At 38.5% G+C, this 15,946-nt stretch overlaps 1 protein-coding gene across 1 annotated transcript in view; it reads right to left on the bottom strand.

Annotated features, from left to right (window-relative positions):
• FABP6 (fatty acid binding protein 6) overlaps nucleotides 1–15,946 on the bottom strand; it is a 35,926-nt gene that overhangs the window by 18,872 nt on the left and 1,108 nt on the right. The window lies entirely within an intron of this gene.

The raw sequence follows: 15,946 nt of genomic DNA, 5'->3' as shown, positions 1-15,946 counted from the left end.
GAACACAACCACTGCAGGTCCTCCCTCTGCTCAGTCACGGGTAACTGGAATCACAACCAACCAAAATAGCAGTGAACAGTGAAATCCTTTCAGTAATAATTTTCTTCTGTTTGAGAAAGAATCCTTCTTTGACAATAATGGTATTTTTTTGAAAGGTTTTTTTTTGTCTGGTCAGTTCCTGATCTTTTAAGTCATTGTGACCTACATACAGACATGATCCAAATAAAAAATTAAAGAGAAAGAGAGCTTTAAGTGCTATTGCTTGGTTGAGCCAGCTCAGGAGTTGCTGTGGCCTCTGTATTATATTTTCATGCAGGGTCAGCTATGAGTTTATGTAATTTATATTTGGTTGGGGTTTTTTTCCTCACTAGCATAGTGAATGTTTAAGTATCTCAAAAGAAAGAAAGCAAAAAAAAAAGCAAGGGTTTACCCACTGAGGGTGGCATTGTGGCATTGATGGACACACCCTTGCTAGTATTGTAATTCTGATATTAAAAATAAAAAGCCTAGAGTTATGCCTCAGTCTGAATAAAACACAGGACTGAGACACATGATTAAGTTACTACAAGTTAAAATGTTACCACTGAGCCACAGTAGCCGATAAACAGGTTCCTTAGCTGCCTGCCAACATGAAGTACAACATGTTAGCTTAAATCATTTCCACCAAGACACTTTGATGAGGTTTGGATGGCACAAGAAATTACTCTAGGGATATGGAATCCACTTACATTTAAATTATGACCAGTAGGATCATTACTACCTGATGACTGTTCATTAAGCCTAGGTGAGATAAATTTGGTAGTCAGTTCACCTCCCAGTGGCTGGAGACTTGCTGCAAACCGATTTCACAGCACAAAGGTCTATTCCATTTGGAATATCTCAGGCTAGGAACTGATCTGTCTGGATTGCTGGCTGGAAACAGTTGCACTGCTGTGGCAGAACATGTAGCTCACTCCTAAAACTGGCACCATTTTGACAAAAAAAAGAATAACCAAGAACTTAACTGCCCTGAAGGATCCTCTGTTTTTACTATTTGTCCCTGCAAGTCAGGACTGTGTCCCACAAGTACAGCAAGGGGCACTGTCAGGGCTGGTGACATACCTGCACTCCCAGTATAAACAAAGGAGTGCAGATCCCACTGCTGTCAGTCTGGCACCTTTCAGTGGCCCTACATTACTCAGCAGTTAGCAGAGAGGAACAACAGGCATTTCAGCATGGTGAAGGAGAAGCAGCTGGCTAGAGGATAAGGAATACAAAGAAGCAATTATACTATCAGAGCTATCAAACAAGCCCACATCACTCTTACTTGTTCTTGGGCGCGCAAGGCCAGCTCACATCCACCTTTGTTGCCGATTGTTCTTTTGACAGAAATTGCTCCCTAAACAGTCATGTTCACAGATTGTCTCCTTCCTTCTTCTTCTGATTACAGCCAGACTGGGATATCCCTGATCCGCATAGAAATGAATATTTTAGAAGTCAGTGCTGTCCTCAAAGGCACTTGTGCACCATTAGGTCGCCAGATTTACTGCACTAGCAAAGAACAGTGTAGTAATGAGGTGGCAGCAATAGGTTACAAATGAGTAGAAAAGATCTAAAAGAAAAGGGTTTTGTCTTGGTACATACCTGACTGTAAATTAAAATTATCACCAAGGTCCTGCCTTTATATAAGGAATTTTCACCAAATTTTGTAGCCATGCTCACAGAGCTGACTGTATTATGGTAACTCTTCTTGACTCAGCACATGCACTGTATTTTGTCTACGATCATTAACAGCCAGGAAGCACCATCATATTTACACATGAATTCTGATACGTTTCCATATTACATCCAGTCCTCCTGTTTTCTAGGTCTCTGCATGAGACGTTTTCCCACAGATAACAATAGTTTGTGCAAAATGGTAACTATTCCCTGTGGTATTTGACAGTAGCACGGGTTTTCTCAAAACTATTGAGAAAGCACAGTTATTGCAATACATGTATCTAGGCCAATACTGCTGGCAACCAAAATGCTAATGAGTGCAAGGAATTCTGTTCTTACTGTGCAAGACACGTCACAGCCTCATCACCCGTCTTCAGAGTTTTAAGTCCACTGCCTACTTCCTTGTCATTAAATATTTTAGCTTCCATTCAAAAGAACATTCAAGTCCAAGCCACAGCTCAAACCTCTTCCACTTTGGGTGTACCGCTTTACGTTAATCCCAAAACAATCATACAACGTAAGTGCTGGTCCATTTTTCCTCTTCATTCACTCATACATACTTCTCTTCTGCCCATTCACCAGCTCTGCTTACAGAAGAGACCTGAAATCCATTTATACTCACAATCTTGACACACTGGGTGGGACCTTCTCTCTCTCAACGAGCCATATAAAGCTTTGTGGTTGCTTTATGCCTATGACAACTGTCTTTACTTACTTAGCTTTCCAAATTGACTCATTTTTCCCATCATTCGGGAATGATTCAAGAGCTTCATTTGGCTTGACCAGATCTGACTCACTCTGGGTGACTTCAGAAATCAGAATCAAATTGAGATTGGTTTAGAAAAAGCAAAACTACAGTCAAATTGTAGCTACAGCCTCTCTACTGATATGATGAAGAATTCCTGGCCTCCAACCTGAATGCAGAAGCAGTATTTACCTGGTCTATTACAAGTCCAAACTTGCATCAGTCAGACAACTTGATTTTATTTATAATGAAGTTGAACCTTTCGTATTAATTTTATACCGTAAAAGAAAAAACCCTTACATTACAAAAATCTCACTGTAGCAGACAGACAAAATTTTAAGAAACCCATTCACGGTTTATAAAAACCCACATGAAAAACTAGAGCAATGCTATGAAATGCCCCCAATTACAATGTGTTAAAATAGACATCAGTGTTGGGAACTATAAAATACTATTTTGCTTAGAGTGGCTTACACAAAAATTTTAAACTTTCACATTTCACACATGAGACAGTTGCAAAGCCTGTTCTATGCTTGCAAGAGCAGGGTAGGCCAGGTTATGAAATATGCATAAGGGGACACTGCCAAGCAAAAAAAAAAAAAAGGCAAAATTCCAAAGGCTTTACTACTTTTTCAATTCTTTACTGGGCTAACTCCTGTTGAAATTAAAGAGAATTTGCCTGAGCAGAGATTGAGGAACACAATACTCAAAAACAAGCAATCAAACAAATAAAAAATTACAAAAGGTTGGATTATTAAAAATCCCCAAAATGATACAATATTCAAGTCAAATGTACTATTTATCATTACGTAATTAGTGAGACGTGCAATCTCTAGGATTAGGCCATAAAAATAAGCGTTTAGTTCTTTTCAGATTAGTTCCATTCTGTTCAACATCTGATAAGAAGCCACTACTGTGTGTGAGATATCAATGTTTCTCTATTAAAGAATAAAAATAAAAAGATGAAATGGATTGAATTTAGGTTTGGAAAGAAAGTAGCATGCAAATCCTAAAGGAACTGAATTTGATCTGTCTACCATTTGATCACAGCACCTCATCAGCTAAAGGCATCAGTGGCAAATGATTGCTATCTTTACTCATTTTAAGGACCTCAAGAACTTCCTAATTTTTCAGATGAGGTGAACCCTTTGGGAAAAAAAGATGATATTCAGAGTAATGCTGAAGTTTAGATACGTAGTTTCTCTTCTGGAGCCATCAGTACTTTAGACATCTAACCTAAAAAAAACCCTATAACTATTTGTCTTTTTTCTGGAGAGCCTCAGTGAAAGTATTTTGATAGTGCAAAGCAACTGAATCATTTTATCAGTCACGTTATAATAAAAATACATCAAAACAGAAGTTGCCCCTCAATGCTGCTTCTTCAAAGGTATGGACAATGCTTTGTGATGGCTGATTTTTTCCACGTATTGAATTTTAAACAACACTGATTTTTGTATCTTTGATTCTTCATCTCAGAGAAGATATTTTCCCCTTCCTTCTTCTGTTCCTTCCCCTGCCTTGCTAAGATATTTGGCTGCTCTAGCTTTTATGCAGAATCCTAACCACAATTTCTCCATTATTATTAAGAGAAAGTGTGATTTCATTCTGGTAATTCTTTTGGGACACAACCCCTTGCATTGCATTGTATGCTTCACCATACCTTATTTACTACAGAAATGTGTAACTTGACAGGATACATCATGAAATTCAAGTTGCATTTCAGAACATTTTTGTGATTCAAATGGATGCCAAAGCAGAACAAACTAACCACCCCCAGACATACACTGGATTGAAGTACAAAAACTGGTGATGGAACGTTCAGTGAATATAGCATCTAACCCACATACTAATAAATGACAAATGAAAGTAATACCAAAGGCCAGTGGTGCTCCAACGTTAATTACCTAGACTGCAGACCTCAGAAACACTAAGAATAAAGCTTGTGTGAAGTGCAGATTGCTTGGAAGCAGTGTTGCAGTTTTAAATCACTCTCGATCTTTCCCCGATAATAATTACATGGTACAGTTAATTTGTTTTTCTTATAGTTTTGCCTCTCTTTTTATTCCATTAGTTAGGCTGAGCCTAAATACAAGGATCTTGCAAAAAAAACAGTCATTAATATGTCCTTCCTTTTCAGAATGAAGTATCTCTATTGCAGTTTAATCTTCAAACTAATATAAACTATGCCAGGAAAAAAAGCATTTTTAAATCAGTTCTTACTGGTTTTGCAGCCTAACTGTGCCTACTAGAAGCATGAAGAAAAACAACTACTCTTCTAACCAACCATTTCAGTAAATTTAGGCTAGTAAAGGTATCTTTTCCTAGTAGAGTATGTACTATTCAGCATTGTGGTTTTAGCCATAGTGGGGAAGGAACTTCACCTGTTAAAATAAACTCTGCTATACAGCTACATCAGCATATCCTCACTACTGCAGACCTGGCCCTTATTCTGCTATAAGCCTCCACATGGGGAATGAGATTAGTATAGAGAAATGCAGTATAGTTACACCAACACTTTTCCTCACAAGGATGGTGAAACGGTTGTTGGAGGTTTGCATTTTCCTTTTTATTATTTGCTCTGGGGTGAGAGGGAAGAGTTTCCGTTGGGCTTTTTCTAGAAATAAAAGAATTTGTGTTATAAAAGATACTAATACTGCATCATCTTTCATATGTAATTCAAGATCAGGCATGACTGCTATTGCTCTAGTGAAATAACAGTGTTCAAACATTCTGCACTATTTTCATGCATTCTACTACCATTTCAGGATCTGCAGATCCTACTGAGCACCACTATTCAAGTTTCCTTCCCTAAGGCAGGCACGTTAGCTTACTTCACAACTTAAATGTTTAAATTAGCCAGTAACAAAAACCAACTAAACAAAAAAATGTGGCAACATTGAGCTTTTGACTAGAAAATACAGTGTTAGGTGCTTTAATTAGAGCACTGGAACTGGGGGCCTACAGATAGCGCAAAATACTTTGTAGAAGGTACCACACAGCCTCAACAGATTCCAGACCAAGAATTCATATTAGCCAGACAGAAACAAGACTTTGGTACGTGCCAAAATCCCAAGCGTTCTTGATAACCTCAACAATATAAATACTGGGCTTTTGCAGCTTTACAAGTCACTTGACCAATGGAAGAATTGCAAAGCTGAGCAACTCAGTCCTGAATTTGGCCTGGCTGTCAGACTCCACAGACTAGGCACAGCTCTGGAGAACTGTGTGACATGGGTAAAAACATTTTGTGAGACAACACAATCTTCCTGCTTGTGTCCTTATAATGCACACTCCTGTAATGCAACAATTCAGACTTCCTTGAAATGCCCTAAAACCACGCTAAACTACCAAAAATCACCTGTCAAAAGTCTTTATGCATTCCTGCTAAAAAAACAACCCTCTCTGAACGTGAAGAATCCAGGTCTGCACATTATGCTTTGGCAACGCTTCCATTCACTTCAACTGTCAAGTAGAATACAGACAATAACCATGATAAACAACAAATGCAGGAGCTCAAATGGGAGATCCAGCCACTCTTATCTTACAGAGTGCAGTTAAAAGGAACAAACAATGTTTTGCAAATTATCAGGATTAGTTCTAATGACATTCATTTTCTGTTTAGAATTGCCAGCAGATAGGTATGCAGAAATCATGGCTAAACACAGACTGAATGACACAGTGACAGAGATGTTATTACACCTTGGCATCTGTAATTTTATGGGCTTGTCTGTGACATGACCAAGGAAAAGCACTGGTTAGAGTATCCTCTGGGACTGCATCACTCGAACTCTACACTTTCAGAACTTTTGGACTAAGCAACATTTACCATCTTGCAAATTCTTCCAATGATCACGACATGTCCTTATCATCAATAAGAAAATCAAGTCTCTTAAGTTAATCATCTCTGACATGGTTTCATGGACCAGCTGCCAAGCACTTACCCTGACATAACAAAACACAGTTGTTTATTGATTACAGTAGCAGAACCACAGCCTGTTTTGTTTTGGGGATAATGGAATGTTTTTTCTATGGCTATAAGGCTTGAGTCAAATGGAGTCTCCAAATGAGCGAAATGCCATTTCCCAACCACTGACAATCAAGCACATTCTTGAAAGGTAACAGAGCAAGCTCTCAGCTTGAAGGATTCTTTCTCTTGATGTGCAAACCAACTGCAGGTAGTGTTTTCTCAGAGTTACAAGTTACAAGATAACATGAAGAACAATTAAAAAGTGACCTGACTTTATCAAATCCTACCTGTAATTTCATTAGGTAACGGTAAGAAAACACGCATATCGGATACGCATAAAATACAGGAGATACACCTAGCACAACAGGCTCTACAACTTTAATTCCACAAGAAAACAGAACATGAGACACTGACAGGCAAGAGAACACATACTGAAAAGAGCAAAACATTTTAGTATCTAGGAAGAATTAGAGTGTTCAGAAGTGCAGGTATCTTTAGTTATCATGAACTAATGTTCACATTGTCATTTCACTGTGTTAACAAGTGAACTCTGCAGTCTTGTGGCCAGGCTGTCTTTTAAGTGCTCCTGTATCAGGAAGCACTGAAAGTCACTGCATGCCAAGCATATTTTACTGACAATGCAAGGGGGAATGTTTGTGTCCTGAAAGCAGTACAGCCTTTTCTTTCTTGCATACTTAACGCTCATAGGGTTTTAGCAAAGAAAGGTCTCTACAACTTTAGGCTAACCAAGCCTGGATAGACAGTGACACAAACACAAAATTGCTGATGGAATTAAGGCATGTGACAACATAGTGTTACAGCACAGCTATCTTCTATTAGGTGAGGGAAGGTATTTCCCACCTGAAACACCAAATACCACACATTTCTGAATCCAAATGAAAAGCTGTTCAGCACATGGCAGTAAAATGAAGAGATTTTGCAGAATTAACTTCACTGTTAAAGATGAGGTGGGATGACAGCACTCAGCTCCAGCTGCTGAATGCTATATGCATGCCCCGAGGCAACCGACAAGATGGCAACAACATCCTCAGCTAGTCCTCATTTTGGGGGAGGAGGAGAAATTCGAAGAAGGATCTTAATTTGAATAGCTAAAAATTTGTACTGTCTTCCAAAGAGAGTAAGGACATAAGGACACAGCTCTCCTCCTCTTCCATCGCCCTCCCCAAAAGGCGGAGGGCCATATCTGTAGTTTATTTCTGTACATATCCTCCCTCAACACCTGTGATCTTTTCAAACTGATAAACTTGTCATTCTTATTAAACACTAGGGATCATTCATTATTTTTTATCAAGAATGCATCCCACACAGAGTAGGTAGGGACACGTACAGTCTGAGGTACGTTTTCAAGCTCAGAAGAGCCTGTCTGTGATGATAGCACTTCTTGACTTGGTAAACCATGCACGTCAGATAAGGCCTGAGGAAGTAAGAGGGTGGATAAAAGGGAACTCTGTGGAAAGACAGAAAGAAAAGCAAAACAGATAGACAAAGAAGGAATAAGAACCAGTCCTCTTGATAAAAGTTACCAAAAAAAAAAACCCACCCCAAATCCTCCAGGAAAAAAGAAGAAAAAAAAAAAAAAAGCCCTGCATCAAAAATTGCTAACTGGAAGTTTCTATTCTAACTTTAGTCAGAGAACAGAGCACCCAATAAAAAGATGAAATGTGCACATCAGGCACAGAGACATTAGCATACACAAATGGGCCATGACCCCTCCAACTGTTGTCAGTGCTTTTGTGTGTGTTTCTGCAGACATCACGAGGCACAAATTAATCCTCTGTGTAACTGGATTAAGAAGTCAGTGGAATTATATTCAGAAATGAACATTACCCTGAATACCTTTATATTGATGTGATTACATGGTATGGGAAAATTCCACATCAGTGACTTTTTCCTCCCCTCACGTGAGAAATGCAGAACCTCAGTACCAGCTGGATTTTTTGTTGTTGCTGTTTGATTGTTTGTTTGTTTTTACCGACCATTTACCTGGATGGCATGGCTAAGCAGTACATTACAGCTGTCAATACTTTTGATTGGTCTTTTCCAGCAAGGGGAAAAGGTTTGAAAACCATGGATGAGTTGCCATTTACGCCACACCCCATCCCTTTGAACAGTTTCAAAACTGTGTCACAGAAGAGGCATAAAGAACCAAGTTAGTGCAGAATCCTAGGCTCCACAGTGCCCCCATTTTATAGCTTTCAAACCATCAGACAGATAGTAGATAGCAAAGTCAAAGGAACTAAGAGTTATGAATGGCATGCAGACAATAACATAAGGATGTGAGACAAAAGTTACTCACTGTTATTCAGGTAAACTGTGAAGTCAAGGTGACTTCAAAGGGAACTGACAATCAAAATCTTACCTAGAAAATACCAATGCAAGTTTGTTGACTTAATGCAGTGCTTATATCTGATGTGTAGCCAATCCGCATTTAAATGCTGCATATAGGAAATGTCTAGCTGGAAAACACATTTGCCTTCACCAGCCATTTTACTGAAATACAGCTGATGAACTATGTAAAACAATAGCAAAAAGGCTGAATGTGTCAACAGCTCTTAAGGTGAGAAATTAATTTGTAATTTATGAAGTAACTAGATGCATCTGAAAGACTAATTATCTTGTTACTGTGTCTTTGTCAAGGATAACATTTAGCACTTACACAGCACTTTTCATGCTCAAGTTTTTTTAAACATTCACTATAATTAAACCACATTACACTTCTGTGAATTAAGAGTTATTGTCCATATTTCACAGCCAGCAAAGCTGAAGCTACAAGTAAGTGACAAAGGGAAGGACGCAGTCTCAGAGATGTGTTGGCAGCTGCTTGGGAAGTACAATCATTCCAAAGGGTTACCAGTCAATTCTATTTCCTCTATTGTCCCATCTTCTTAAGCTCTGTCAGCACAAAAACCTAAACGACAACAAACTATATAGTATTCCTTTTTATGTAAGTAATTAAGACCAATATTTTACCATCTCTGTTACTTCAATTTGACATGAGATTTATCCCCAGGGACCATAAGTAAGGAAAAGCCATACCTCAACAGCTGATCTTGGGGTCAAACAGAGCTTATCTACGGATGTGGAATAAGCTCAGAAACACTACCATAAACAAAGAACAGAAGAGTTACATTGACATGTTATTTGAGGCAAAACCAGACTTTTGCAATTTGCTCAGAAGACTTCTATGAGAACTTCTAAATTAATTACCATGCTGATTTACCTACACTTGAGAACTAAATATAATTGGGAGACCTGGGTCAAATATTTTCACTTAGAAAAAGATCATCTCGTTTAATGATTTTCCACTATATAATTCATATATGGCCAAGAGAAATATTTATTACAAAACGAGCAAGATAGAACAAAAGCCTAAGTAAAAAAAGTGCCATTAATGAGAAAGAGGTTCAACCACAGAAACAAATGAATTCCATTTAATTGTCAGAAACAAACTGGGTTTTTAATGCTCAGCAAACTTGGAAGGGAAGTCATCAATCTAAAAGAGCTCCTCTTTATTTGGGCCTGCAGAGCAGTTGCCTTCAGCAGCTACAGAAACTGGTGGTCTTTATACCACTGTCAATGATTAACCATGTGACTATGGAGGAAAAAGTTCTAAATTTTCAAAATTTGGTTTGGACATTGAGGATTTTCACCAAATGATTTAAGGTCTGTTTTTAAAGGCCCCAATTGTCTATGAAGACATTCTAGTAAATGGGTTCAATTCTTGCCCTAAAGGAAGGAGGCGTTCATCCATCACACCCTAGAACATATTTTGATGTCGCTGCTTTAACATAAGGACATAAAAATCTTCATCCGCTGTGTACTCAATGCACCCACATTGATGAAGGGGAAATAATTAGAGAATGTATTCATTTGCCATTTCATATAACAAAAAATCCAACACTCATCTTTAAAGAAAGGTATACCCTGCTTCACTCGGCAAACAAGCACGCTGCATGTAATTTAAATGTTCATGTATTTTACATTAACTACATCTACTACGCACAGAGATGCAAGAGTTCGATGCCAAAAATAATTTGGGAAAAGTGCTTAGGAATAGCATGGAAAATCCTGAGAAACTTTTCAGCATGACTTGTACTTAATGCAGTTTGGTCCCTTCCAAACAAGAACATTTAAAACCAGCTACAATCAAACACAGCTTCCAGCAGCTTAACAGACTCCAACTAGTCAGCTGAACCACTGCATGAGACATTGGAACTCTGTCCTTCTCTGTCACAAAATTAATAATAGTAGCTTACGCAGCAGTAAAATACACCCCCTTGTGAGGACTTGTAGGACTTCCTCTCGAAGAAGAGAAACATCTAAAGTAATGGTGTTCTACCTCACCCTTGCAGTGGATTCATATAGGCTGCTTCTTTTATTTTTCATGTGAGCTCTGAAAAAAATAAGTCACTGTTTTAGCCACAAAATTATTCAGATTCTAAGCCCTTTATGCTTTCAAAAAAATCAGCCTCAGCAATAAAAATTAAGACAAAATTAAGCTAGATGCCTCAACGGATCGGTTGGTCACTACCCAGGCAGTTGTTAACATTTGTAGAACCTTCCTTACCTCTTAAGAAGATGGCAGCACAAGTGATGATCACAATTTCACATTTAAATTGTGAAACTAGTGTACTCATATAGTCAAGAGGACAGATGGTCTTCCGAGATCCCTTCCAGAGCTAGCTTAGCAGATATCCCTTTCTGAACCACTGTCCTGACCATGATGCCTTTATTCTAAGCCATCCATTTAATCTAGGCACATAAATTAGGTCATGTAAATACCTCCCTCTATATATAAACCGCAATTGAAAATGTGTTTTCTTAGTCATTAACAAACCAGCATCTCCCAGACTGAATCCACCTGGCCTATAAGAGCAGCGTAATGGAAGTTACTTCCCTTCCTGCCATCCTTGATGAAGAGGTGGCCAGATGGACTGCCAGCCCATCATGAGGTTTCTAGCTCTAGCAAGGAAAAACTGGAGTATTTCATGCCTGACTCAGATACATGGCAGCTCACATGCTGAGAGAGTGGTGACTTGCACCCCTTGTAGGTACCGACACATTTCTGGCCTACAGCACTTTGAAGGCTGAATTGTCCTAACAATACTTTTCACAAGGATACCCTGCAAACCCTGTTCTTTGCTATCTCGGTCACATTTTAAGATTCATTTTGATTTACTGAGTCTCTAAGACTCAATAAAGTTATTGATCTAGCTGGGAACTAAAAAAAATTATCATATAAATGAACAAACTCATTTTACACCCACAACTTTTAATACTGACAATAAGTAACTGTTGAAGAGAATTAGCATATGTGGGTGGGAAAAGGACTGGCACTTGATCTACTAAGAATTAGTTACAATCAACAAGTTAATCACTTCATAACAATAGTCATGATTTGAGAGACGCCATAGATCATCTTTTCAGTGCATGATGAATTTGATTTTTATCAAAATAACAGAAGATCTTTTAATAAAAATACAATTATAACGTACGCATGCAAACTTGAGATAAGGTTTTAGATGCCAAAATAGTAAACAATATTAGCAATTTTGCATCTTCAAAATTGTTTTATCTGAAGGAAAAAAATATGTAGAGAACCAATGTGGATAGCACCACTACCTACAGATGCACAAATTCCAAAAGATAGCAGAAAGCAGTCAGATTACAAGGCAAGACAGGCAGTAGATTAAGACTCATATTTCTTCTAAATTCTAAAGTGTGAGACATGTCAGCAGTGAGCTAAAGCCACTGCCTTGCCCCAAGGGCTCACTTACAGTTTCAGTTTTTTTAAGCAACCCCAACTATGGCAATTCATTTAAACCAGTTCTCCATATGGACATTAGTTAAAACCCCAACTGTTGACTTCATCTCTTGTTCTCAAGAAATTTAGCATATAATTAACTTTTCAAATTGCAGGGTAGACTTGTAGGGCACGCGTGCATGCAGTGAGATTTTACAAATCCTTTAATGATCATTCCTAAACTGAACTACCGTATGGCTACAAAAATCAGTTACCAAACATTACAGGAATGACTGATTGTTTCCTCCACCCATACCAGTTTTCTCTAATAAATCAATAATGAAGTTTCAAAAGAGCTTAAATATAATTAACAATTGTTTTAAGATCACTACTACTCTAACTTGTTATAGAAGCAGTAAGTCTGCAGAACAAGCAAGAATCAATCTTTGCTTTCTTTATATTCCTCTGCATTGCTTATATAAATCAGATTTCACTGCTTACACTTTTTATTTGATTTTTAAACAGAAGAGCCTTGAAAATGTCATTACAATAGGAGATCACGACTTGCAAACAACACTGAAGAGTGTTAAAATGGATTATTAATACTGTATAGAACTGTGGTCCCTAAACCCTGACTTGTGGGAGTTTCTGTGGGACCCTCAGACCTTCCTCAGGGTCATGACAGCAGGCAAAGGAAGCTGTCACCACTATGATGCAGAATGACACAGAGAGAAAAATACGATGTTCCCTGTAGTACACTATTTTGCCGTGTTGTTGCTGAAGAGCCAACAAAGACTGGATCTATCGAATGTATATAAATCACAATCCCTTTAATGCATGGAGTCACAAAGTCTCAGCAAGGTTGTTAGAACTTCTAGTTGTAAACTTCCAATCTAAAATTCTTACACCTTCATCTAGATATTAGGAAAAATATCCACTGTTGTACCAAGACACTAGAACCACTCTCTATGAATCCACACACTTGTTGAGAGCTTTCGTATGCCTATCCTAAAACAGATTAAATGCAGCATGAACTCACATGTACACTGCTAGCCTGGATACCAGTAACACCATACATTGCAGCTACTAGGCAACTACCTGGGTGCACCACATTCTGGAGACTGCCATCACAATTTCACTGTTATTGGTAGCTAAATTAGCTTCAAGGAAGCCGAGCATCTGTAGATACACTGCAATCATGCACTTCAGCTTTGCTGCAACCCCGATTATACTCCATTTACATATGTTGTTCCATTACAGCCATGCACTACAGATGTGTTTGCATTTTGTGTTAGCTATTTCATGGTGGTGTACTTACAGAACCTGATGCCCAGAGAAAGTTATTACCATTATACATGATTTTAAACAGTGCAGACCCTAACCCAATGTACTTAACTGAAACACATACACAGGCTGTGGCTATTCAGAGACTTCAAGATTTGCCAGGTCAGTGCAATAGTACGTTTTGGTCATGACAGAACAAATCAGTCTCACCAGTATGGAGCAGCACGCGTCTTTAAACAGTCGGGCCTGCCAGACCTGATCCTTATCACATCCTAGCTTACACACACAGAAACAATTCTCTCACCCATGTCTACCCATGCCATCTATCAATTGTATCTACTTCTTACAGGCATCATGTAACCACATCACATCCTTTAACTCACTCAACCAAACTTACAACTCCTCCAGCTGCCCAGCACATTAATATGCTGGTAACATTATTTTCACAAACCTTTGCATTTTTCCTGCCTTCATATTAATAATTTCATTCCTTCCAATTGAATCAATTCCTCTCTTGAATTCACAGTTTCTTCTTTTTACCTCTGTCCTTTCTGCCACTTGCTGAACACAGAGACTAATTTTAGTTTACATAAAGTGTTCGTGCAATTTGTTTTGTTAACTTAATTAATTTCATTTTGGCAGTTTCTAAAAGGTTCCAAGATAGAAACAAGGCCCCAACAATGCTAATCACTACACAAACCAACCACAAGACAAACCCTACCCTAATGAGACTGCAGATTAGATTTTAAATAAACAGAAATTAAATTATGATCAAAGGAATTTGAGATGAAAAAAGTATTATATAGTGAGCACTTTTTTGTTAAACTCACAGGTTTCATCCTGCATCTACGTGCCTACTATTAGTGTACTTTCATTTAAGGGTTACCTACGGTATGATATTTCTGTTGGCCATTAAAGTGGAATTACAATGTCCTTATTTACCACTTTTTAAAAGCACATGCAGCACCTCTGAACATGCAAATGACACTGCAAAAGAGCTGTTTACATTCTACTTTAAGGCGCCCCTGGTAGTTTAAACTGCTTGGGTCAAGCACATAATCTGCTCTGTTCCTGCAATGAAACAATTCGGACCGTTAACAAGCCATACACTCAGGTTTGTCTCCCAGCTTAGCATAAGGATTGCTGGGGACTCCAGCAGCTGTAAAAGATGACAGTTAGCATTTTAATGGTAACTGTCTGCCATAAGGAACACCTGCTGAAAAGCAAGGTGGATTTCAGCAAGCATCAACCTCGCCGCAGTTTTGCGAGAGGAAATCTTCCATTTTACGCCGGGCCTCCATATAAGCCTGAATTTAACATAACAAAAAGCCTGCTGGGCTGAGCTATTGGATCTCAATGTTCCAACAGCTCAAGGGCTGAGTAGTCTCTTTGTGTTAGCTGGTAATTTCTTGTAGGCTCAGAATTTACTGCCATCCTTCTGTGCCACGGCACAGCAGCACCAGAGAAATGAACTGTGGCTAACTGAAATGACCGGCTAGCACAATTAAATTCACCAGCCGTACAAAGTACCTTCACACGCCATGCTGTTTTATAGTAAGAACCATGATGGTTCTCGCCTCCCCTGCATGAAAGCCAACTGGGAACTTTGCAAATTTCGGAGTGCAAGTATTCGTAAGTACCAGGTTTGCTGAGTAGAAAATACTTAAAAAAAAAACCAAACAAAACCCAACAGAATACATGACACTACATATCCCTGTACCCTACCAGTCTTTCTACCTAATGTGATGCCTTCTCTTCACAATATTAGTCTTAGGATGAACGAATAGGTTACTACTAGTTGAAGGCAGTAATATGGAAACCAGTATTCTAACAGATGATCCAACCTATAACATGCGGAACAATCCTGTGCATGGTCTGCTGTTGAAATACAGTTGGAGTTCCTCCAAGTACAAGGAAACTCGTGCGTAGCAGAGCAATGCAAGAACAACTCTGGTATTACATATGAGCTATCTTCATCAATGTGTTTCTTTAATTTGTCCTAGGACTCATCTGAGAAAGGTAGAAAGTTTCTGGGGAACAATTCTTCATTTTCTACACGTCATAAGTTGTCACAATTGCATAAACCAAAAATAATAAGAGGAAAGAACAGCAGAGTCCTTCCACTTTCACGACCAGGCTTCTTCAAGATGAGAACTCTGTAAGAACCATTTGCAACTGTGGTCAACCTTCCACAGCCACTATTGCATTCCCCTTGGCAAAACATACAGAAACACCCAAAATCTCAGATCTGAATTGAAACTGAAATTCTTGCACAGGGATTGCTTTGAAATATGGTAACTCAGTAGCAACACAAATTTTCTCATTATTCTCTACAGTTCTGGCAAAGAGCATATTCAGCCTTAGGGGCTCCCAGACAGCTGCCATCTTTCAAAGCATTATAGCTTCGGGTTACGGAATACACATCTTTTACAAATATGATCCAACAAAGTTATTTGAAATTTTTTTTAGGAAATAATATTAATAGTAG

This window comes from Phaenicophaeus curvirostris, chromosome 15, assembly GCF_032191515.1.
Source record: "Phaenicophaeus curvirostris isolate KB17595 chromosome 15, BPBGC_Pcur_1.0, whole genome shotgun sequence".
Classification (NCBI taxonomy): domain Eukaryota; kingdom Metazoa; phylum Chordata; class Aves; order Cuculiformes; family Cuculidae; genus Phaenicophaeus; species Phaenicophaeus curvirostris.
Note: the sequence above shows the minus strand (reverse complement) of the source record. Positions and strands in the feature narration are given on the sequence as shown.